Source organism: Siphateles boraxobius, unplaced genomic scaffold, assembly GCF_051911475.1.
Source record: "Siphateles boraxobius isolate OS27281-9 unplaced genomic scaffold, OSU_SipBor_1 130, whole genome shotgun sequence".
Classification (NCBI taxonomy): domain Eukaryota; kingdom Metazoa; phylum Chordata; class Actinopteri; order Cypriniformes; family Leuciscidae; genus Siphateles; species Siphateles boraxobius.
In genome coordinates, this window is record NW_027508734.1 from 36,617,054 (window position 1) to 36,643,120 (window position 26,067).

General features: G+C 40.0%; 1 protein-coding gene across 10 annotated transcripts in view; it reads left to right on the plus strand.

The window, feature by feature from the left end:
• Positions 1-2,052: 2,052 nt before the first annotated feature.
• Positions 2,053-26,067, plus strand: part of znf536 (zinc finger protein 536) — a 186,935-nt gene continuing 162,920 nt past the window's right edge. For 2 of the 10 annotated variants that reach the window (XR_013203681.1, XM_077229318.1), the window contains exons 1-2: positions 2,218-2,570; positions 9,349-9,392. The gene's annotated coding sequence lies outside the window, so the exon portion shown is untranslated. Of the gene's footprint in view, positions 2,571-2,835; positions 3,273-9,348; positions 9,393-26,067 lie in introns of those variants that run through there. The other 8 variants (XM_077229316.1, XM_077229323.1, XM_077229321.1 and 5 more) reach the window with 7 other exon arrangements.

A 26,067-nucleotide genomic window follows, 5' to 3' on the forward strand; every position in this document is an offset into this window, starting at 1 on the left:
TATATATATATATATATATATATATATATATATATATATATATATATATATATATATATATAAATAACCAATATATATGGGTACATAATATATGTGTGTGTGTGTGTGTGTGTGTGTGTGTGTGTGTGTGTGTGTGTGTGTGTGTGTGTGTGTGTGTGTGTGTGTGTGTGTGTGTGTGTGTGTGTAGGCAACCAGTAAACAGGTTGTGTATTGTTAAATACACAACAAATGAAGAAACATTAAACCACAGTTCACTACATTTGATTAACTAAAAACATCATCTTTCAATCTATCAGGAAAAAAAAATGAAACGATGCTTTGAGTCCTCCCTCCTCCCCTAGTGCACCTGTTGCTTGCGGGCAGTGTGGAGTCACGTGACTTGAGCCGTCAGGCTCTTTCGACCTTTTGATTCCTGATTCAAGTTGATATTTGCGGAGACAAAAATGATCAATCTCGAATGCTGCCCTTCCAAACACACCAGACAACGTGACAATTTTACCTCATTCTCTTCCCTTTCCACCAAAATCCATAAAATGGATAGCAGCCAAACCGAACGCATACACATTTGTTTGTTAGCGTAAAAGCCACAAAGAAGTAAACAGACAAGAAACACAGACGAGCGATTCACTTTAACAACAATACATCTGCCCTCCTTTATCCGCAACAAAATTCTTCAACTTAATTTAACCCAAAGCACTTAAAAATAACCGTTAAATAGACACACGCGTTTGTGCAGCAGATCTCTGCCTTAGGAAAGTGCATGTTGAAGTCCATATGGCAACTTCCTTTTGACCTGCTTTAACGTCCTCGTCGTGTATTGTCAGGCCTGTCACCGATAAAGAATCACTTGACTTGCTATAACAAGTTCAAAAGAAACAGAGAATCCATGAAGAATTGAGTAAAGGAACACCCCTACTGCTTTCGCTATCATTCCCATAGAGATAGCGATATTATTGATGGGATAGTTATGCTAATTTCTTTAGAGGCACAACTTTTATTTTGGAATTTGTTCAAAAAGGAATTTCATACACATCAGACTGGAAAATGCGGGCTGAATTCCTGAGCGTTTAAGGGGCAGCATGGGAATCTGATTTTCATAGTGAATAATGAATGTGCTATCTTTTAAAACGTGTGTTTTGTCTGGAAAGAAAATAAAGAGAAGGCGAGCCTTTGCCTTTGGGATTTAATAACGATTAATGCTCCTTTGAACACACTAAATATCACAAACACTCAACTGTGTAGTGAAGCAACAAGAGAAAGAGGGAAACCTTCCACTTTACAACGTGTCACATGATGGAAAGCTTCTCTGGATCCCGTTAGGAGCATTAAGACTTTTGTCCTGACTGTGTAAATATGCCGTATCATTAGATGTCACCAGGTCCTAATAGAAGTCATTCATAATCAGTCTTGATTTGATTTTTCTAATTAGAAAGGTCCTGATGTAAAATAACTGCGTGATGATAACAAACATAACTACATACAAATATAAATATTTGCTAAGAGAATATTCCCATTATAGGCCTATTTTATATTATACTTTATTTTATTTTAATTATTTTTTTCTGTTTTTCCCACATGTGCACGACATATGCTCCGTGGAAAATGAAACGGTAAAGTTAAGTAAATGAGTTTTTTTAGTTGTTATTATTATTATTATTATTACTATTAGTAGTAGTAGTAGTATTTTTATTATGCTATTATACGCACCTGCTTCCCCCTTCATTATTTTGATTTATCTGATATATATCAGCATCAATATAAGCAATCTAATATCCGATCGATTATCAATCAATCCATCTATTATCTCATCCTTTTCTCCAAAGTCACGCGTTCCTCGCATTCCCATTGGATATTATTTTATTATTAGCCTATTATTATTGTTATTATTATTGCCAAAGCGCTCGCATAATTACAACATAGTCATTATATAATCCCACAACAAAGAGTTTATTGAAACAGTAGCTTTTTGTCAACTGCCGGGACACTGAATGTACAATTGCGTTATGCTGCGTCTCAGTCCTCGCGTAAAAGCAACATCGGCCTGAGCGCTGAAGTTCAGCAACAAAAAAAGTTTCATGTCCTCGCCGAAGTACCTTTTCAGAGGACCTTCTCCCACGTCTCTGAGCGCGTGTCTCGACCGCTGTCTGGACCCCTTTTCCTCTTTCTGTGATGAAGAGGGAGGTTGTTGGTTAGGCTACGCGCCCCGTTGAGTGGCAATTTCAACTCATATTTACAAACTGATAAGCTTTCTCGTGCATTTGTTTTAAATATGCGCTCCAGTGTGACGTGTTAGCATATAATAGTGGAAAAAAAGCGCTTCCAGTCTTGGCCGGTCTCTGTTTGTGTGCATGTATGTGTGTGTGTGTTTGTGTGTGTCTGTGTGGTGTGTGTGTGATTGTGTGCAACATAACCGGCTTATTTACATTAAATACGCCACAAGGTTACAGTGCAGATGAGCGTCATTTTATCACTCATTACTTCTCTCTTATACTGACTGATGCTCGCGCTCTCCGCTCATCTCACTGGACTTTTTCTCGAGGATACAAGACTTCAGATACTTTCCCCAAAAGGTAAGCACATTTTTTTTCAATTGTAGCTATTTTGTATTGTTTATCCACGGTGTTATTTAAACGGCGACAGGCATCAAAGCCAATTACGCCTCGTCTGAATAACGGGACTGACAATGTGAGTGAGGATAGACAGATTTTAATAATTGTTCACGAGGAAGTCAAGGTCAATAAGATTATCCGATGGAGTGAAATTTGCTTTGAGTCTCTCCGCGTGGGGATAATAGACGACTCGAGATGATATTCCGTGCACCGGGGCTGTTTTATGAAGGGTTCAAGCTTTTAGTCCCATCAAATGCCGCAAGACTCTCTCCGCTCTCTGTGAATGGGCGACAATGGAGTGCCTTTTTAACGGTACAATGCTTTTCACCGTCCAGATAGGGGGAGTCCGAAAGGACAGATGAGGGGAAATGTCTTGTGATGCTGGCCGATCGCTATCAATGAACGCGTTTATACGCGTTGAGATTAAACTCAAAGGCGCTTTTTCATCACTCGGGATGCGCGAGGAACAGTTGGGAAACGGATTCGCGAGAGGACGATCATAACAGGTCCGAAGCACGCGCGTGTGTTTGTGTGCGTGTAGACTATATACTTTAACCCCATCAGCAGTGAAAGAAAATGATCAGCTCAATTATGTGGACATGCTTCATTATTTAATGAAGACATTCTTTCGCAACGCGTCTTGACGTCCGGATGAATTTAAAGGTAAGAAGTGGTTAGATCAGCAGTGGATTCACGGGTGGTTTTCGCTCGACTCGCTTTCTAAAAGTCAGTTTGTGCTAATGATGTGTGTGTTATTATATTTCTCTGTTTGATTGAAATGCATGCAATGTTAATTGTCTAAAACGCTGTCGCGACGGATAATAAAACGTCTTCATATCGAAAGCGTTGCTGGAAGCCATTGCTCGCGCTTGGATTAACTTGTTCCAAAGGAAAACACGCCGTTGTATCTTATATTTGGCTCTTAAAAGGATAACGTTATTAATTAAGTGTAAAGACACATCGTGCGTTATTACTGTAAGGTGGATAGAAGCTTTCCAGTGATGCGCACCAGATTCGCTCGTGCTGGCCAGGCAGATATGGAGCTGTAAGAAAGTTTCCTCAAATCTCTGCTCAAACTTTCTCACTTCAGCCCCCAGGGCTTTGCGTTTAGGATTGCAGCTGAAGTGAACACAGATCGGTTGGAGAATTAGGATCAAAGTTACCCGGTGCATGCCATGTGTCAAAACTTGTGAGATGGAAGAGCCGGTGAGACCTGCCATTTTGTGCTGTGATCGACCTCTTATGAACAGAAGCCTTATGATGGCATTCAACAACTGAGGGCTAAATGTCATATCAGACTTAAAAACCTTTTATCTGCGAGAAAAAAAAACACGCACATCTCCCCTGGAAATGGAGATTTGAACGACTGTTGCGAAGATTGTCGCTTGGGGAAATGATGTATTACGGAGGAAAAAAAGAACAAGAAAGTTGCAAGAATTGGAGATTAGGATAGGAATGCGCGCGGGAGTGCGGTAATAATTTGAAGAACAGATAAAATGTTGTATGTTGGCATGATTGTGAGCTGCGTTTCGACACACAATAAAATCATTCAGCTCATTGTTTAACGCATATTTTGTTACTTCACAAATTATAACATTGCCAGGGTCAGAATTATAGGACACATTGCATCAGGCATCTATTGCGCGCACTTCAGGTGCTTAATTCTTTATGAAAGGTCTTTATAAATCTAGCAAAATTGATTTGCTGTCTCATGCCTTCAGATCCAGGTGCAGATCTCTCATGTTACTTTATATGAAATGACCCAGAACTTTTACTTATGGAAAAGAATATTAAACACACACACACACACACACACACACACACACACACACACACACACACACACACACACACACACACACACACACACACACACACACACACACACACACACACACACAGTCAGCTACTTTTAGTTTGTATGCATCTTTCATTATGTTGAAATGAGATAACTGTTTTTTCCTCAGGTTCATTGTTCATGGAAAGGGACAAATAGCAGGCGGCACAGATGTACCGTCATTGTTTAACGGATATTATGTCTGTAATAGTGTCTGGGCGTAGACATTTTTGTCAGCTCTTTTCATTTTTCTGATTTGAACTGACGTTGTGATGTAGGCAAGTCACACGTTCTTTTCAGAATCCCACACAATTCATTTGAAAGGCCAGCATTAACATGACCACAAATATAGCCTTGTAAGCCCCTTTATGAATTAAAATAAATAAATCAATAAACAGTATGCTGAATTAATGTGGACAGTGAGAAAGAGAGAGAAAATAGTCATGCATGCATAGTGTGTGTTTACAATTGATAGGCCATCTGAATTAAGCTTATTGAATTGAGTGAAATGCTTGATTTATTTAACAGCAAGCTTGAATTGTTTTTCATTATAAGCTAATATAAAAATTGTTGCTAGAGTTTGATGGTAAATAATACATGTTGTTTTAAATTTTTTTTGACTAATTAGCAAAATAATAAAAATAGCTGCAGCACGGGATATCCACAGTCGTAGAGGTGTTGATGTTGCAATTTTTGCTTATTGCTGCTGTTTTTTTTTTTTAAATTTTTTTTGTGGTCTTAACAAACACATTATCAGCTTAAAATATATATCATGCTCACTTAGAATTTTTCATCTATGAGACAAATAATTTTTTTTGGGGAGGAAAAATATCAAACTCGTTTAAATGCAGTGAGAGAGAGGGTGTTATGAAGACTCTTGTGAATACACTCTGCCAGTGCAACTGATAGCAGTTCGATGGGGCTAAACAGACCAAGCCAATCCTGTCAAAATGTCTCCTCCCTGGTGTGTACGCTCTCATTTACATATGCGTCTTGCACTCATTCGGCAGGGAAAGTGTGTGTTGTGTGGCAGAACTTGGCAGCGCTCGAGAGCGTTAGTGTGTCCCTAGGTCTGCATGATCGCCGTCACCAGTAAACCCCGGTGTGTGGAAGTGCACCTCACCAGGGCAGTGCCAACGGGCAGGAGAGACGAGCCCTCTCTCTCTTTCTCTCTCTCTGTCTCCAGGCCTGTCAGTCTCCAGCTTAGCCGGCTGGATCTGTGCTTGAGCCTTGGAGACTTGATCAAACAGCCATTCCACACTTAAATGCCTCCCCGCTCCTTTTAATTGGAGGAAATTGTCTTCCAGATGCCCGGGCCCTAGCCAGGCAACTCAGGGGGGGACGGTATGGCAGGCAAGGCCGTGGCGTTTAGGTATTAATTGATATGTGATGTGGAGACACCGACCTCGCTCCTCCACCCCGTCGTCGCCCTCATTTCCTTCATCTCCAGCTCCGAAGTCTCAGGCCTCTCCCATCGTGGCAGTAGAATCCCTAAACACCAGGAGTGTCATGTTTATTTGTTGGGGGCGTTTATGTGATGCTGTTGGCTTGACAAAGTAATGTTAGGGACCTTGATTAGGAGGGTTATGTTAACTTCTTTGTGGATGACATTTTCAAATATTTTACTAGTGCACTCTTAAAAATAAAGCTTCCTTATTGGCATTGATGGTTCCATATAGAACTTTTAACATTAATGTAACCTTTCCATTGTACAAAAGTTCTTTATAGTGGTCTTTGGATTTATTAAAATATTATTTACACAGAAAAAAAAGGTTGTTCTAAGTACTGCTCACTGATGGTTCTTCTATGGAATTGTTGTGAGAACTCCTTTTTGGAAACTTTATTTTTAAGAGTGTAGAATACATTGAAAATCCCCCCCCATAATGTTGTAAGGGAAATTACTTCCAAAAATCCAGATTTTCAGGATAATGTTATGGGTGTGGTTCAGTAACAATCACTATAGAATCCACCATCCTCTGAAAGTACATTTAGAAAAAGAGTGCCTCACATTACTCCTATGCCTGTCCTCTCCAATTGATTAAGCGCATAATTCCCTGTCATTCAATATCCGCCTGTGTACAGGCGAAGACACAGTTCAGCATGTCACTTTACGTAATATAAATGGGAATGTTCGGTTACTGACAGATGTCAACTTTTGTATTTAACAAATAATTATAGTGGAATAAGGACATTTCGTTATGCACATGTCACTTATAAATGAGTGATGATTTCTAAGGCTTTTCGTAGTCATTCGAAACAGACAGAGAGAGATAGAGAGGCAGAGAGGGTAGAGGAGTGGAAGTTTTTGAGCGGGCTAATCACAGACGTCAGTCAGTGTGTGATCTAAGAATAAAGAGTGCCCTGACAGATGAGGTGGTGACGGATGATCTTGTCTCCACTGCCTCATGCCAGGGTGCCACCAGAAGGAGCGTCTGTCTGTCTACGGAGCGAGCGAGAGAGAGAGAGAGAGAGAGAGGGTCCTTGCTCTACTCCACCCTGGGGCACTTTCCATGAGGAAAATATATAGATAGACTAATGGCGCTGCAATGAATATCGAGCATTGGAAGGGAAGCATACGTTACACTTAAAGTTAGCCCATGCGCAGATGACAGAGCCGAACAGATGTGTGCAGATGTTTTGTATCCCTCTAAGTCCCCCCTCCCTTTCTCATAATTCTCTCCTGTGGGAGAGGGAATGGGTGGACAAAATTCAGCCCTCCAACACTACACACATGCTCACACTCTCTCACATTTCTCAGAGAGAGAGTATAGAAAGGCTGTGGGACATGTGGTCATTATGGAGAGTGTTGAATCAGGCAGGTTTACACAGCCTTGGGAGACATGCTCAGCCTTCAGCTATGGCCTTACTCCTTTTCCAGAAATGGTACACCTATTTAGCCGTCCACACCCAAATTATTATTATATTTTTGTATAATTGCTGAAAGATTAAGCCAACTTTTTATCACAAACAAACAAGTAATTCCCATGTGCTATATGGCACTGTCTAACATGACGGCGTGCTTTTCAGTTGGTGAGAAGCACAAAATTACAGCCATGTCATCTCAGTAGACAGGGGCTTTGCACAAACAAGTGACTTCCTGTCAATCCCTGGCCTTCAGCACATGCTATTATGTTGTTTTGCATTCTAATCCGAGCTCTTAAAATAGTGGTAAATATTTGCAGTGCTGCAAAGGCACCAAAAATAGTGGCAGATAAATCTGATGGCTGGGTGGTCCGCCGTTAGAGCGTAGGGCATCTCTGTTACAAGATGTCTCCAGATAATTGGGGGAGTTTAACAACGCCTACCCTTGAACTGTTTCCAGGTCGTGACCCCAGCGGTCGCACCATCCACCCCGAGTGTGAGGGATGGCAGCCCCCTGGAGGGCAGCCTGGTTAAAATGGACGCTGAGAAGTAAAGAGGGACCCTGCACCTTTAATTATGATCAAGAGGTTTTCTCCAAAGGACGGAGGCGTAGCAGTTATGTTGCCTCGTAAATCTGCCTCAGATGCAGTATATTGTGTTGAACTATTACGGTACACTATTATACTGCATATTCAACTGGCTCTTCAGGACCTGATTTGCATAATTGGATCTTTAATGAAACTTGCCTTGTGGAACAAAAAAGGGAAAAAAAATGAGGAGAGAGATGAAAAAATACATTATAGTATTATAGGCAAACCCCAGCGAATATTTGTGGTGGGAAGTTGTCTAAAAAAAATAATACAAAAACGAGAAAGAACATGGAAGAAAAAAAAAGAGCCTGCTTAAAGCAGCGCATGAGCAGTGAAGTGACCTACGTTATGTACGTCCCGTCACTTACCAGGACACACATGCACGCACACATACATCACTGGCGGGGCTACAAATAGGATGAGAAGTACCTCTGAAAGCTGTACATACTCAGCCAGGTCTCAGGGGTTATTACTACAATAGCTGGATTTCTTTAGCCTGAGGGATTTTCGCTTCTCTGTCGGCACTCATTCCCTCCACTTGTTACTCAGGGAAGATGGGTCCTTTGTAGGGAAGCCCAAGCCGCTCGCATGTTGGAATTCCTCTGCTGCAAATATTTTGACAATTCCCAGTCAGATCTGCGCGGACTGAGTTTCTCTTTCGCCCCCTCCACTAGGGGTGCCGTATCAAAAGCTCAAAACTTAGTTTTTAATCTCTGTAGCTTTGTGTGTATAATCACCGCAACGATTTTACACAGATATATTTATGTGTTTCCAGACACTCTATAATCCATAACATCTGTTTCTGGCTGATTTGTGACTTAGAATTGTTTTTTATTGGTTAATTAAAATGCATGTGTCTTTTCTTCCTGTTCTTGAGCAGTTGAAGGTTAAAACGCTGATAGTGACCCTTTCGAACAGACGTGACAGTCATGGTTAATGAAATGTTATTTGTCCTATCTTTGAAGGGCCTATAATTTAAACAGTGAAGGAAAGAAAAACTGAGAGCAAAGGAATATGAAAAAGAGAGCTGGGGGAAAAAAAGGAAAAGAGGCGAGCTATTTAGCTTCACTGTAGCAGGAGTGGTTTGTATCCAGGGGGAAAGAGTGTTGTTAATCAGGGAGAGAGGTTAAAAACGGATATTAGCTAAACGATGATGATTTATCATTGGAGGAGGGGGCCGAAAAACACAGAGGTGACTCCACTCCAGAGGCCTGGGAGTGGATCATATGGCTGCGTGGTTCACAGGTGGCTATTAGCGCAATGTTGGAGAGGGGCGGCAAAAGGAGACAGAAAAAGAGGGAGGGAGGGTGTGGAGAAAAAAAAAAAGTAGTGCCACAGCTAGCGGCGAGTTGCCATTTACCCTGTATGTGCAAACGACTCTTTCACTTACTCTCTTTTTCCTTCTCCCTCTCTCCCTCTTTTTTTATATCTCTCCACGCTCTGCACTTAGGAACTTTCAGCTGACAGTGTGTCCCGGTCCTTGGTATCTCACAGGTAGGCTCATGTTATTTTTACTCCCCCCCCCTAATTTCTCCCTGAATACGACCCTTTTATGTTTTACACACACCACACTCACACACATGCTCACGCACACACTTGCAGAGTCACACTAACACACGGTCAGAGTGCTTGTGCTGTTGATTCTCCCGGTAATGATGTCATTGCGATAGTGGAGGAGAGCAAATGTCTCCTGATTCCTCCATTTAACGGCTGGCTGAATTGGCTGATAATGATAGCATTGGCGTCTCCAGCCTTACAGACAGATCAGACCCTGTGAATTAGCAGCTCCTAACTAGTGAGAGAGAGAGCGAGAGAGAGAGAGAGAGAGAGAGAGAGAGAGAGAGAGAGAGAGAGAGAGAGAGAGAGAGAGAGAGAGAGAGAGAGATGGCATATGGAGGGGAAAGAGGGAAGCACTGGCACTAGGAAAGAGAGAGAGGGAGAGAGAAAGATAGAGATGTTGAAAGAGAGAGAGAGGGTGATGTATTTAACATATCTGTGCTGTGCTCTTGAACAGGCTGTGAGAGATCTGTGTGTGGCAGTGCTGATAACTGCCGCTTGATATCAGTCAGGGACATGACCGCCTGTTTGCAAAGCTCTTTAATGCCTCTGCACGTCTGTCCTGCTACTTTGAACTGAATCATGGTCACATCAGGGCCATATCGTTCAATATCTGACCTTAATATTAGAGTTTGTTTCAGTAGAATTTAATTAATAAAGCTACTTTAAACAATTCAATGTTATTATTATTATTATTTAAATTGCCATTTATTTAAATGAACGATTGTAGATCGTTAATTTAAACGATACACTGAGCTTTATTATTATTAGTTATTTTCCTCAGTGTTTTGTTTGACATTTAACATTTTTATATTTCTAAATATGAATGCATCTTTCACTCGAAAGGCTCTTTTGCAAATATAGAGTGACTTTAAACAACATGCGAGGACTTTTTAAAACACAATTTTCTCCTCCTCCAAAATCTCTAATAGAGTTGTACTGTTTTTCTTGCGATCTTAAAGTAAATAAATAGGTCCGAATGCTAATGAGCGTTCCAAGCTTTGAACACATGGCCCTCTGTGACCGTCCGCCCCACACCCCTCTAGCCATACCAGCAATGCCACATCTTCAGACCCACAGTGTCATATGAGTTCACATACATCCCTACATTTTTTTTCCCCTTCAGAATAAATATTAAGCATATACCTAGTTGTTTATCTGCTCATTTCTGTCACTATGGGCCAATGCTGAGGACAGGTCCAATTCCAATGGGTCAACATTCTTTTAATTAAAAGAGAATATCACACTTTGAAAAAATGACAAATTGGGTTTATTATTATAAAATGTATCTAAATAATATTTATTTATTTATTTTGTCTTTTAGTTTAATTGTTTTGTTATTATTTATTTATTTGGAAGTTATACACAGGCTTTTTTTTTCTCTGAATAATTCAGTTGTTTGAATGTCATTGAAATGAAACATTTTACGATCATAAAATGATTAATTTGTTGATTACTGCAGTGCTTGTGGTGGAGGGTTGACTAACTTTTGTATGGGAATAATTGCATTGTTTAAATCCTGTACACATATATACACATTTTCTATCAGCCACCTGGTTGCTTTGTTTGTAGAGGGCTGTCAGGCCTGTGAGGAGCACTTTAAGTAACTCTTGCTGAAGGTGAGAGTTAAACAGTATTTACTTTGGGGAATTTGCCTGTATTTATCTGCCTTAATACAGAGGTGAATTTTAAAGGGGCTCTCAGAGAGAATTCCCCCGATGCTCAGCTTACTTTACACACCTTTTAAGTCTTAAGATGTGTTTCTCCCCTCCTGCTGACGCTTACCCATAACACATCTCCCACAATCTCCGCCGATTTTCACAAATCAGCTTCTTTTCCCTCTCCCCCTTTCTTGTCTGTTATTGTTTTTTGTTCTCTCGCCTGCTCCTTTTTTTCAGTCTTGATCACGAAGTGTTGTTGTCTGTCTCTTAAGTTGCCCGTTTCATCTCTTTTGTTATGGCGTCTGTGCCAATCGTTGTAATTGGGAGAAAGCTAAGTTAAGTGAGTGAAGGAGAGAGTGTGGGGTAACTTGCCTTGTTACTTTTCCCCACGTTTTTGTAAATAAGGCTGTCAGTATAGATCAGCCTGTGGTAATGTGGACGATCCAATCCACTACAAACCCACATGACTGGAGGCTGGAAAAAAATGGAAGGCATGTTCAGAAAGGACAGCTTAGAGTTCAGTTACACTTCTGGAAGTTTTTATGCATGACTTCTTTGTGTCAGATCAACCGTCAACATCCTTTTTAACTTTCCGAGGTCAAGAGAACTGGTACAAGATTTAACCTGTTTACGTTATTGTAGGGAAACAGGTTTTTAGTTCAAGTTAAAAAAATTCAGAACATTACTGGAAGTGTACGTTTACAGCATATGTTCTGTGTCTAGACATTTCTTGGGAGAACAAAATGGACTTTATGACACCTCATTTTGTTTCCTGCTTGCATTTGAAAGCATGTGTATTTCACATAAATGTGTCGATTGAATTTCCATCTGCTTTTTTAAATATAAACACGATATTTATAGTTTTCATTTTTTACATGTAATTGTGGGTTGAATTTTGCTAAGATGCTTAAGGATTAATTAATTTCACGACGCTAATCAGAACATTATGGATATCGGCTTTTTTCAGAGCGAGAGCGACTTTCATAACAAGTTGAGCCAGCGATGACGTGATTTGCGCAGAGGAAGGGGCCTGTGGTCTGGTGTTGATCATTAACACTTTTCCTGTATGTGTGGCCCCCTCATCAGGCGGCTAAAAGATCATCTCTGTTTAAATTTGCATGATGATGGTACTGTGACCAGTCATCGTTAGATCAACTAACTAGAGAGGCTTAAGGTTGGGCAGAGAAGATTCATGATCCCCCCCTCCCCCGATCCCTCCGTCTTGGGAGGTCCCCTTTAAAGTGCAAACCTCAGCCCCCCTCTCATCCCGCGTCTCCAGGAATGATGATCCGACGCGATCCCGTTTCTGCGTGAGCCAAATGGGGAAGCTATGTGAGATTTTCCCTTCGGTTTATATATTTTTCTTCCTCTCTCTCTCTTTCCCCTCAGTCTCTCTTAGCCCTCACTCAGCCCTGCTGATTGCCGTAGCCTCGGGGCTCTCCGGCGCACACTACATCCCTGTGATTATATTAATAGCCTCCCGCGCTGGGTTTGGAGGCTGAGGACGGCCGGGGTAATGCGAAGCATTGCCGAGGAACAGTTAAGGAGATGGACCTCTGACCGCAGGGGGTCTCGGGATCAAGGCCCAGGTGGGCCACGGCGTAGCTCCACGCTCCCTCTGGGCAGGCCACTTAACTCGCAACGCCTCAGTGAGCGCTCTAACCACAACCGTAACAGAGCGCGCACGAGAGAAAGAGAGAAAGAGAAATGTGATGTGGGGTTTCTGTGTCTGCTGTGAAAAAGGGAAGTTATGAGTGAGACAGAACAAATCACACCCAGAGGGTTTTGGCTAAAACTCACAAAGCTGGCTAATAATTCTCCTCTGAGAAGTATTGATCTTTATTTGTTATTATGTGACTTCTAGGCACTCTCGCACGTTTATTTGTCTTCATTAGACTTGAACAGCACCTGCAGCATTGTTACTCCAAAATGGAGTGTGTGTATTTGCGTTATTGCATACTGAAATGTTTGTTTGCTCCCGTGCTATGTGTCTGTGTGTTAGCTCCTTTATTTGGGAGGACTTTGTTATTTCTTTCTCTCTAATTTAGGATTTATTGTGAAATTGCCGTGTGTGTACATGTGTGAAATGCCGTCTGCCGCTCTGCACTGAATATATCTCCTACTTATGTGTCGGTTTGATATGTGGAGCAGGATTCATTTATGTTGCACTTGTGAGGTGTGAGCCGTGGGGGTCCATCTCCCCTCGACTGGACGTTTGATCAAGGCACATGAGGGACTGCCCCGTCCCATGCTCCTCTGTTTTATCCTCTCGCCCTGCTCGCAGGATCCCCGCTTTCCCCACTTTTGTTGTCGTGAGTAATCTCGGGACCGATCTTAATTATGGAGGCCGGGTCTGGTTCTTTCTCTACCGTCCAAATGCGCTTTTAATCAAACAGTGTAGTCAGTTAGTTATGAGCAAGGTGGAGGTACTCCACACTTCCAACCCTAGGGCTGCATTCGAAATAACATACTTCCCTACTATATAGTAGGTGAAAAACAGTATGTGAGAAAATAACTATGTCCAAGTTCACAGTACTCATAAAAGAGTAGACAAAAAGTACCAGGATGACCTACTACTTCTGGCAAGATTTTGAAGTTTTCAAATGATGGACAATTTCCTATCCCATGAGGCCACGGGAGAGGATTTATGAATGGCAGTGAAGCAACGTAACTGACGCTGGTAGGTCATATGATAATGACAACAAGCCGAATGTGGTACGTCCGGATTATATTCCTGCTACAGACACTCATACTATTTAGAGCATACTTTTTTAGCGGTCCTAAAGTAATTACATATTCAAAATAAGTACCTACTCAAGAGAGTATCCGATTTCGGACGCAGTCTAGGAAGAGTGAGAAATAGCTGGAGAGAAGAGAGCATCATGGGACTGTGTGGAGGAATAGAGCAGGTGTTTGAGAGGAGCTGGGAAGCTAAAGGTAAAAGATTGCACAGGGATTCTTGCTTTTGGAGAGGAAGTGTTGCAAAACTCACTATAGCAGAATTTATGATAGATACATGGGTTTAACAAAAGACAAATCTAAATGTGAAAGGCAAATATTAGTTTATCACAGCCAGTGAATGACTGATATGTTGGCAGATATTTAGCATTTTGAGATCATATCTGATGATACGTGTGCCTGCTTGTCTTATTACCAGTAGCGTTAGTTCTCAATGGTGTCAGTGGAAATATATATTTAAAAATATTATATGTAAAGACATTAACCCTTTTATTTAGCAAGAATGCATTCAACTGATCAAAAGTGGTAGTTAGGACATGTACATTATTATTATGATTTCAAATATATGCTGTTCTTTTTAACTTTTTATTAATCAAATAATCCTGAAAATGTTTATCAATTTCCACAAAAAAATTTAGCAGTGCAACTGTTTTAAAATGAATAATAAGAAGAAATGAGCACCAACTTATCCTATTAGAATGATTTCTGAAGGATTATTTGTCACTGAAGACTAAACAATTGTATTAAATTGTAATAGCCTATATTTCACAATATTACTGTATTTACTGTTTTTTTAAATTAAATAAATGCAGCCTTGATGAGCATAAGAGACTTCTTTAAAAAATATTTAAAAATCATAATGATTTAAAAATTTTGAACAGTAGTGTTTGTATTTCTCTAATATTTATTCCTACAATAATTATTTATATATTTCTATAATATATTTATTAATATTATATTATATATATATATATATATATATATATATATATATATATATATATATATATATATATATATATATATATACTTTTTTTCCTTCTATTTATATTTACAAAATGTGTATAATCACATATATCTAGATTTTATTGACCACTCTGCTCTCAAAACTGGATAACTGCAGGCCTAAGGAAAATGGATAAAAAATTGTGAAGAAAGCAGAGGGAGCAGCAGGGGGAGTGGGATGAATCGAGAAAGATGGATTCCATTACATATAAATATGCTTTAAGCACTGATAGGATGATCCATTGGGATTAGTGAGGAAATCCTGATGGACGTTGAAAAGGTGACCAGTCGGAGAAAAGCGTTACTACATGCTCCACTGCAGACGCCACACGCATTCATACAGAAACACAAACAAACTGGGGTTATCCTAAAGGTCAAAGGGCAGCCCTCTTAGCACAAACTCAAGGCTTAACGTCAGCCAGCTTTATAAATCAAGGATGAATTTGTGTGATTGCTTCAGTGGGCCTAGATTTCAGGTATGCTTTATCCAACATTTGTGTATGTTGTCTTTTCAGTTTTTATTGTTTTTTTGTGTGATTTACATTGAGTTCCATATTTGTGTCCATGTACAATGCTACTTTAAATTTATATTTTATTTTTAAGCAAATTGTCTCATAAAAAGGCACTAAAGTGCCAATTATCTGGAAGGAAGCAAAGTAAAGTCTTAAGAAAACAACTGAGAATTCACTTATACTGTTAAAATCCTACAGACGAATCCTTAAAGCCGACAGTTGACAGTCACAGAACAAATGAGATTGTGTTCTGTTGTGTGTGTGTGTGTGTGTGTGTGTGTGTGTGTGTGTGTGTGTGTGTGTGTGTGTGTGTGTGTGTGTGTGTGTGTGTGTGTGTGTGTGTGTGTGTGTGTGTGTGTGTGTGTGTGTGTGTGTGTGTGTTTTTGACCAGAAACAAAAATCAAGTAAGTTCACACCGGGGCAGATTTGGATAAGAATCAGTATAGTGATTTGCAGCAGGGGATCTAGATATTCTCATTAGGTATGCATGGTGGCATTCCCACATCTTGTCTCTATATTATTAAAAGTAGTTTGCCCATAGGCTGCCTCTGTGCTGAAGGAAGTTGGACAGATGGCCATGTTTTTTTAATAGATCACAACCATATCTAAAGCACGGCAGAGGATGAGAGAAACGGATAGCACTACTTCTCTTTCACTGGCTGCTGGATTCATTCAGGGGGGCAAATGCTCCTCTAGCTATAGCCTTCGTGAGTGTAGCGTTTCATTAAATAGACTCTAAAACTAATACAACATTCAGTGACTTCTCGCTGTGGATGACAAGTTAATTTGCTGTTTATGCCTGTGTATGTCACATTATATAGCAGTTGCGAAGGTCTTCCGAATAGTGTGTGTGCTGTGAACTGTTTTTAATCTTACAAACCCTCCTTAGCCTTTTTGTGCCTGACTGAAAGTTACTCATAACAGGATGTTTAATGTATCACAGAGAGAGGGAGAGAGAGCAAGAGAGAGGGAGATTATGTCTATGTGGTTGCACTATTTCTTGATGTATACGGCATGTCAGGCAGCCATTGTCTCCTGGGTAAAGAATGATAGTTCAAATACCTACCATCTCTCCCTTGGTGCTCCAAATGCTCGCCTTTGAAGTTTTTATAATCCATCTGTCATCTTGGAGCGGGGAGGGCACATGTTCTGTACTGCTCAATTATAGAATTTTCTTTTTTGCCAGCCACATTGAGACAGAAAACGAATATGGACGGCGCAAAGAGAAAGAGGGAGATAAAAAACTAAATTTTGCATTCTTCAATTTGTCACCACTTAAAGGGACAGATCTCCCCAAAATGAAAATTCTTTCATCATTTACTCACCCCTATGCCGTTCCAAATCTGTATGACTTTCTCTTGTGGAGCACAAAAGAAAATATTTTTAAAAATGTCTTGATATTGTCTTGATGTTTTAGTTAGTAAAATTTTTATTATTATTATTTTGAAAGAAAGAATCTAATATTTTCATTCAGCAAGGATATATTGAATTGATGAAAAGTGACAGTGAACTAATTTATATTGTTACAAAAGATTTCTATTTGAAATAAATGCTGTTCTTTTGAACGTTCTATTCATTAAAGAAACTTGGTAAGAAAATGTCATGGTTTTCATAAAAAATATTAAGCAGCAAAACTTTTTTCAACATTGATAATAAGTAACTCTTGAGCAGCAAATCAGCATAGCCTATTACAATGATTTCTAAAGGATCATGTGACACTGAAGACAGTAATGATGCTGGAAATTCAGCTTTGACGTCAAATGAATATATTACATTTTAAAATAGAAAATGTTATTTTAAATTATAATAATATTTCATAATATTACTGTTTTTGATCAAATAAATGCAGCCATGGCGAGTATAAGAGACTTCCTGACTATATAAAAAGTCAGTAGGATCCAATGTTTTTGGACTCAATTCTTAAAAATATCTTTTATGATTTAATATATTTTAGAGCATTTATATCTTTTATTTTTAGATCGTTTTTTCATTCATTCATTAATACAGCTTCCCCTCTTTGAAAGTACAGCAGCCGCCACTGGTGGAAAGCCTAAAATGCTTCCTACTGTTACGATTCTAATGAATTTTACGGGGCTGATTTTGAACATTTTCAAGAGGCTAAAATGAGTAATAACAATAACATTAAATTGATCAGTTAATCAAAAAATGTAATTCCATCTACATATTTGTTTATTTGCTATGAGAAAAAGGAAAATGGAGAATAACATGCTTGTGAATGGAATGTCCCATCCATGCAGAATGGAGCAGAGAGGCTATTCAACACACATCCTAATGAAGTCTGTCGCAGTGCATGGTGGTAAAATCATGTTTAATTAGAGAATGCGGCACAGAGGTAAAACACTATTTGTAGAACACAGAAAAGACTGATACATAAAACTAGAGACAGAGAGAGTCAACAAGAGGACCTGATAACTTCAGATATGGTTTCTTAAAGAGCAGGTAGAAAAGAAAACAACAGCAGTTGGAAATCAGATATCTGAAGCGTTTTACCTTTTAACATTTTCTTCTTACATCACCGTTAGATCTCTTTGAGTCTTGTGTTATCAGAAGTGAATAGCGAAACACGAAGAAGGGAAGAGGAAGATGAAAGATTGCGGTCGGCAACGATAAAAGGAAATCGTACATTCTTTTGTTGTTTTTGAATCATCAATATTTGGGGAATAATTGTTTTGTTGGCGTTATATATCTTCATTTATGGTGGAACAACACGTAGGCCTTTTTTCTGGCTAAATAAAAGCAGCACCCATCTGCCTCTAGACCAGCTCCAGCCTCCTGCTCATCGCAAAAATAATGCGCGTCCTAATGACTTCCACATATTTGGAAATCTCCCTTTTGAAATTGGTCTTGGCAGATTATTTGCAGGTACTTGAGTTGCATCTGTTTGCAATTTCGCAAATGTGGAAGACTTTAATATGGCACTCTTGCTTTGGAATGATAGGGGCTATTCTAATCCTGGGGTAGCACCGGCTGTCATCACAAAAAGACCTTCGCTTTTCCCTTTCCATCTCTCGGCGGAAGAAGAGAAACGAGAGACGGGACATCCAGCGTCCAGGTCAAGGTTAAATTTACAAGAAGCGTCCTGGTCCCACTGTTTTGGGAAGAGTGAATGAGGGAGAAAGAATGTAAGAGAGGGGAGGAAGGACATTCAAGCCAGGCTGGAATCATTGTGACTTCAGTTCTTGTTAGTTCTACCATGTGGCAAGCAGCTGACCAGCCTAAGCCATTTGATTCTCTCGCTCTCTCTTTTTTTCAAGTATAAAACTCAACTATCTGTTCCACTTTCCAAGCCTGTGCTGCGCCTGTGATTTCTCTCCCTCCGTTTTCGTTTCGCTCTCTTACCCAGCAGATTGCAATTGTATAGGTGGTTACAATTACATTCATTACAGATTTCATCAGCGGTGTTTATTCAGTCTGACAAAAAATGAAAAGGCGAACTTTTAACTCCTTTGTTTTGTTTTTTCCCCCCTCCCGCTCTCTCCTGAATTTTTGGAGAGGTTTTGTTTTATTAGGAGTGAGGGGCAGGCGATGCCAGACAGGGAATTATGTTGAAAGTGTATGCCTTGCAACTTTTCTCCCTGTTGGAAATGTTTATTTGAACAGTAAGCTCATGATTTGAATATTTGTAATCCATGCTTAAATTTACAGGCCAGATGAACTTTTTGGCACAGAATCGCAACCATAAGTAGGATTTTCTCAAAAGCTTTACAAAATTTTAAGCCATTTGCATGGCTTATCTAATTTAGAGGGAGGGGGGGACGCCTCACCCTTCTATTATTTTCATACCTCTGAAAAAGAACATTGTTCCACCCTTAATGTATATGCATACCTCTACCGCCAGTCTATGGTGACCAATGCTCAAAGCACTTAGCGGGAGACAAAGGGAAAAAGGGAACGAGGGAAAGACGAATACATAAATACATGTGTGCGAGGGGGGAGAAGGGAAATGTATGCATTGGCCGGGGCGCTGGAGTGCTTTTTCACTCTGTTCAATTCAAATGAGTTTACTAGGTATTGACTTCTGGTGCTGGGAGAGGCCACCCATCTCGTAGGCTGGGCAGTCTTCTCAGCGCTGCGCGCTTTCTTAAATGACGCTAATCAGTCCGGCAGGGCCTGGCCTCTGTCCACCATCAGTTTTTCTGTAATTCAGATGTGGTGAGAACCTGTAATTACACATGTCTGCCTGTGTGCTGTGAATGGAAGTGTTGAGACGTGCGTTTTGGTGTGTGCGTCCGGGTCAAGGAAAACCGAATTAGCAGATAGGGGAAACTGCTGAAGCTCTGGCTTTCTCTTGGTCATGTTGAGGGTGAATGTCAAAACGATTTAGCCACCGCCCCGTCTGCTGACTGGCTCCGACTCCGTCTTTTTCACGGGCATCGTGCGCGATCTGAGGTTCAGGTTTTTACGGTCCTTCAGATGTGTTTATAAGATGAATCGTTTATTTGTGGCTGTCGTGTTGTCTATATGCGTGTGTGTGTATGTTGACAGCAGGGCGAACAGCTGACTCGACGGTGTAGCCATTGCCCTTGTTTCGGCTTGGCTCTCGGTGGTGTGAAAAAGCTTGCTCTTTGAGGGCATTATATAGATTAATGGTTTGGGCCAAGGGCTCCTGGGAGGCCTAGCGTGAAGCCTTGGACTCGACTGGGATGGAAGGGGGAGCAGAGAGACTGGAGCCCCGGCCTGCTGAAAGCAAACACAGGCTTCTGGTCTGGATCTGGAGGGATGGAGTCGGAGCATCATCTGCTCCAAGCTGCTCATTATATCAGCACGACCCTCCTCTCACTAAACACTTAACAACACACACACACACGTGCATACACACATGCACGCACGCACGCGCACACACACTCTTGTCAATAATAGTCCATTAAAAAAAAAAAAAAATCAACAAGGACATTCGTTTCGACCCGATTATATATAAAAAAAAAATTGTGACTTTATATCACACAGTTGAGATTTTATTTCCCATAATTGTGACTTTATGTCTCACAATTGAGACTTTATTTACCATAATTGTGCTTGTAGTTCGCAATTTTAGCTAATTTGGGTAATTTTGACATTATGTCTCACAACACGACAACGATCTACTAAAAACACTACGTGCCTATAGACTGAACACGTAATATGCATGACATCACCGTTTTCACAAATTGACGTTTTTGAAGTTTACAAGGAGACAATAACAGTACTATTTTCTGAATTTACTACAGAATTTGACTACAGTAACTATTTATTGTAATTTATTTAAACTTTTCACAAGTACCATTTTATTTTTATTTTTATTATTTGGTTTCTATACATATGTGGGTTTTCATTTGCCAAAAAGCTCGTCACTGTCTTCACCTGCTTAGAGAATAGGAGACTCTGCTAGTAATATCCAGGGCAAATACCAGTCATGAGTAGGTGTGAGTATTAAAGATATGTTGTATTTATTGTATGTTTTGTATAATGTAATGTATTTATTATTATCATCATCATTATCATTATTATTTTTCCCAGAGAAGGTCAAAGCTCTGTCTCCCATGTGTGAGAATTGAGAATGTAATAAATTAGATTTCTATTACACACACACACACACACACACACACACACACACACACACACACACACACACACACACACACACACACACACACACACACACACACACACACACACACACACACACACACACACACACACACACACACACACACACACACACACACACACACACACGCTGCTAGTGAGGGCCAAGGCCTTTTTTTCTCAAGGCCTGGTGGACAAACAACAAGCATGTGTTAATGAAAGGTGAAATAAAACTCCAGAGGACGTAAACAGCACATTAACTCACAACAGGTTCTTTGTTGTCTTGGCACTGATGGCTGTGTTTTAGACTGATATTTCATAACTTTACTTGTCATAAGGACAATGGCTCAGCCTTTGGTGTTTTCTTTTTTTTGCAGATTTGAGCACATTCCAGATAAGATTATGTTTGTGAGCGTGTACACGCACATGCATAAAACGGAGAAAGACAGAGTGAGCAAAAGGAACAAACTAATAAACTTAGTTTGTTGGAGCCTTTGAGTGTTATCTGTTCGCTATTGATGTAAATATGTGTTGTCGGTCATCTACATCTGGTCTATATGCCGCATGCGTGCGTGTCTGGCAGGAGCGTGAGTCTATGCGTGTGCCAGACGTGTGTATGTTTGCATTTGTGTGTGTGCGTTGTTAAAATGGGGAGCTTAAATAACCTACTTTTGTCTTGACAACAGCATCAGTTGTAGAGGTGCACATATGCAGAAAGCTATTTGGAAAGGCATCCTCTTGCCTGTCAGCTTTTATTATGCGGGAAGGTGTCATGTTTGTAAGGAAGCTGAGTGCAGATGGCAGAGTGGAAGAAATGGATCACTAATTTTAACAATGATTAATGAACAGAGATGGAAAATGAATTACACTCCACTATTGGAGGGAGGAATATTCTCTCTGAAAATGTTAACTTCGGCTGCCAGCCGAAGAGAGAGAGAGAGAGATGGTGATGAAGAGGGGGTGGGGGGGGGGCTGTTTTTTCCTTGTATCCTTTGTAAAGTCAACACTTCACTGGTTTCGCTATTACTTTTACCATTTTGCTGCTCTGACAGACACCGTTGATCCATGATCTGTCTGTTGAGTTCTAGGACTGTAGAAACAGTCCTTTAAAAGGCAAATATTGTGAATAGGTAATCGAGAGCATCATTCCTTTTAATTCTCAGGAGTCTTCCATTCATTATTGGAGATTTCGGCAGGTAGCGCACGTGCTCCGACATGTTGTGCAGGCGATCCAAGTTCGAATTTGGCTCCCAATCCCACTTTTCTCCCTTTCATTTCCTCTCACTTGTACGCTATCCTGTGAAATGAAAGGCAAAATAAAAATCACTATATTCTAAAAATTAAGAAAATGCTTTATTCAAAGACTTTCAACTAGTTTATTTTGAGCTGAGAAGTTTTGAATGTAAAAATGTCAAGATGGCAGGTGAAAATCAGTGTTAGATTATATTTAAGCTCCGAGCGGAGCAGTTAGAGGAATTTTCGGCATCCCACAATAAGTTTTAATAAAACAAAACTGTAGGATATCATTGTCAGTCATCAATCATCCACGCACAATTTTCTGGAGGAACGTATTTCGGAGAATCCTCTCAAAATAGAGAATTTTAGAAAAAAAACAGCAACAATATAATAAACATGTGAACACAGCCTTTGTGGCTTCATCTCAGGTGGGTGTTTATTTATTTATTGATTGATTTATTTATTTTTAAGCTTAGACATAGTAGATATTTGTGTGGTGTTTTGAATTTAATTAAGCTCCTAATGGGAAATACCTTTAGGAGAAGAAAAAGACACAATAACTACTACTTCTGGAAACAATGTTTGTGTGTGTGTGTGTATGTGTGTGCTAAAGAGCGCTCAGGTTACCCAGCATATGCTGAGTACTCAGAAAACATACACAATGCCTTTGGTGAACAAGGTAGAGAAAAAGCTCCTGGGATCCAATTTAGAATGTGACTTAAGGCAAGCATGCCTTTGAGTATGTGTGTGTGTGTGACTGTGTATCTGTTTGTGTGTGTGTGTGTGTGTACACATGTGAGCGAGTGTGTTCATCTTGGCACTCTATTGAAATACTACAGGGTGATTAGAATTCCCCTTGCAGGCTCTGGGGGTGGCCCGCTTTGAGCCCCACATCTGTGCCCCTGCCCTCTCACTGCTGCCCTCTCTCAATCCCCCTCTCTTTCTCTCTCTCTGGGAGGCCTGTATTCTCAGGGTTCTGTGCTACTTTAAAGGGAGGTCAGGTTATGTAGTTCACAGAGTTTATGCCGTCCAGATTATTTATTTAGCGCTGAGCAGGAGTCTTTCAAAGGAGGATTGGGTAACGCTCAAGACTTTGTAAATTTGTGTCAGATTTTACCGTCCTCTTTATTTCTTTTTTTCCTTTTTTTCTTCATTATGTACTAGCCTACATGTCTGTTATGAAAAAAAGTTTTTAAAAAAGTCCAAATAAATAGAGTCATTGCACGCAAGTGTGTTTAGCATGCATGTGCTTTTATGATATATTTCCCCTCACTCTTATGAGGCCATATAGTGAGGAGGCAAAAGTTTCTTGATCATTTAAAATAAAATCCTTGTAAAGCATTCCAGCATTTCAGTTTGTGTGGCACATTTTAGTGTGGATTGTTTGAGGTATATGTTACAGTGTGATGTAAGATTTGCAGAGAGACTGGTATTGAAGGATGGTTTTGAATTTGCAGCTTGTGTCTTGCTGGAGAAAGGCACTATTTATCATTTCATGAGAAAGGGGCATTTCTTGAAGTTGTTGCAGCCTGTAAAATTTTAAGGGTCTGATAAAAAGTAAAAATCGCCATGAATTTGTGTCATTTTCTAGTGGTCAACAGATATATCTCCAGTGATATGTCGGTAGATTTTAGCATTTTTTAATTGTCAAATAAATAAGGTTTTCCTGTTTTGCTGGTTAGTGTCAGAAACGAGTATTACATTTATTAATTAAGTATTAAGAGTATTTTTTTAAGTTGCACTTTTTTTAATTTGTGAAAATTATGATGTCATTTTTAGTGGAAAAAGCTATACTAACATTATAAGTGGACCTTCAAATTATATATATTTATTAAATATATAAAATAAATATTTGTCATTATATCAATCTGAATTCCTTATCACACAGAAGAAATTCTGTCTGTTTGCTTTGCTTTGAGTAAAACCAAAAAAAGCATCAATGACACTGATGACAGAGACACAGATGCTGATGATGCGGATGAGGGAAGAAAGGAGGTTTTGTTCTCAGGAAAGTGGCACCTTGGACAGGAATCATATTTTACCCCATCATCAAAAGTGCCCTCCTCTCCTGCACCACATACAGATCTCATGGTCTGTCTCAGCACGTGTCTTTATTGCACCTGAACCAGTGTGGAGCAACATTATAGGCTTCAGTTACATACAACTGATCCAGAGCATCCAGGTTGAATGAAACCCAAACGCTCAACTTGCCTTAAATTTGGTGGAAGCGGCAGTACTGAAAAGAGCTGCGTTTTATTAGAAAAAGCAACTGATTATCAGTCATTTTTTTTCCCCCCTGCCATATTTTAACTGCGTAAATATATCGCGACTTTCTGAAGTTGTAATTACAGGTAAATCAAACGCATGGTTGCTGAATCTCTTGCATGGGCTGAGTTTGTTTACAGGCGCTTGTCTACCCCCTCTCGTGAACCTGTCTGTGTTCTTCCTGTGCCGCCTCCCTCGTACGCCCGGCTGCAGGTACGACTGCTTGGCACGGGGATTGATGGCGCCAAAAGAGGAGGATATTAAAGATGTCTGTCACGCTCCCCTCCTCAGCGAAACAAGTGGATGTGAACTTTTCAGCCGCGCGCTGTCACCTCACCTAATCAGGACGTGAAATCTGTATCCAAGCATAGTCATTTAACTTTTACCACTTCCGCCCCCTCCTGCTGGAAGAAGACAGTAAAGACAAAAAGAAAGAGAGAGAAAAGCACAAAGTGACAAAAAGAAGAAGAAAAAAAGAAGGAGAAAGAACAATCATGCTGGAAGTAATGATATTTTCCAAATAAACGCCCGCCTGTCAGAAGCAGGAGACATATTCACTTCCCCAATGTAGCTCAAGGAGACAATTAGCAAACAGAGGTGACACGGTAAACAGGTGCAGCCATTATTCCGGGAGCTGCTGGCGATATATCCCCATCTCCCAGACTGATGAGGGATCATGTGACAGGAGGGGTGAATTATCTGTCTGTATCAGGGCTCGACTGATTGGGTCTGCCTGCCGTTTTACTCGAACATCTTCTGTCCTCCGAAAAAAGAGATGAGATGAAAAGAGATGATGGCTCCACAACAAGCTCACAGGGTGGGATGTAGCGCTCCTACACTTCTCAGTTTTACATCTGTCTCACTGCGCTGCTTCTCAGATAGTCTTTGTTTGTTTGTTTTTTGTCCCGGACTCCTCTTGTACTTGCATACTTGCATCTTTCTATCATTTTTTCTCAGTTTTCACTTTCCAGCAGTGAATGAAGCTCAATTCATAATAGGTCATCGTACTGTGTGCAAGGTCAGACCGGTTTGTGGGAATTGATTGGTTGGTGCTAAAGTGCTAATCAATGAGAACCTTTTCTAGAAGCTTGAAAATCTGAATTTTTTTGTATTAAAATATGGATAGAACATCAGTAATGGCATGTGTAATGGCAGGCAATAGAGAATGCTGTTGACCAAAAATCGACAAGTCTAAATCACTTTTCCAACCTTTCGATATGATATAATTTTTTTTTAAGGTGCATTTGTTTTGCACAATTTGTTTTTTTGCAAATCACTAAACACTGTTAAACAGGCAATTTCATTGGTCAGCTTAATGACAGAGTCACCTGCAAAGAAAAGTTCAGAAGTCACGAATTGATCCGATTGTGATAAACAGTAATGCTATATTTCAGGATGGGCTTCCAACACTAATGCTGTAAGGTTATGTTGTTAAAAAAGTAAATAAAAGAAGATTATTAGAGTATGTCTTACAAAAAAATACTATTTCAGCCTTTCTACTTCAAGTCACTTTGTACTCTATGGTTCAATGTTCAATTTATTGTGTTACAGTACTTGTCTTTTCTTTGATTATTTACTAGCAGTTTCTGAGAAAAAAATAGCTATATA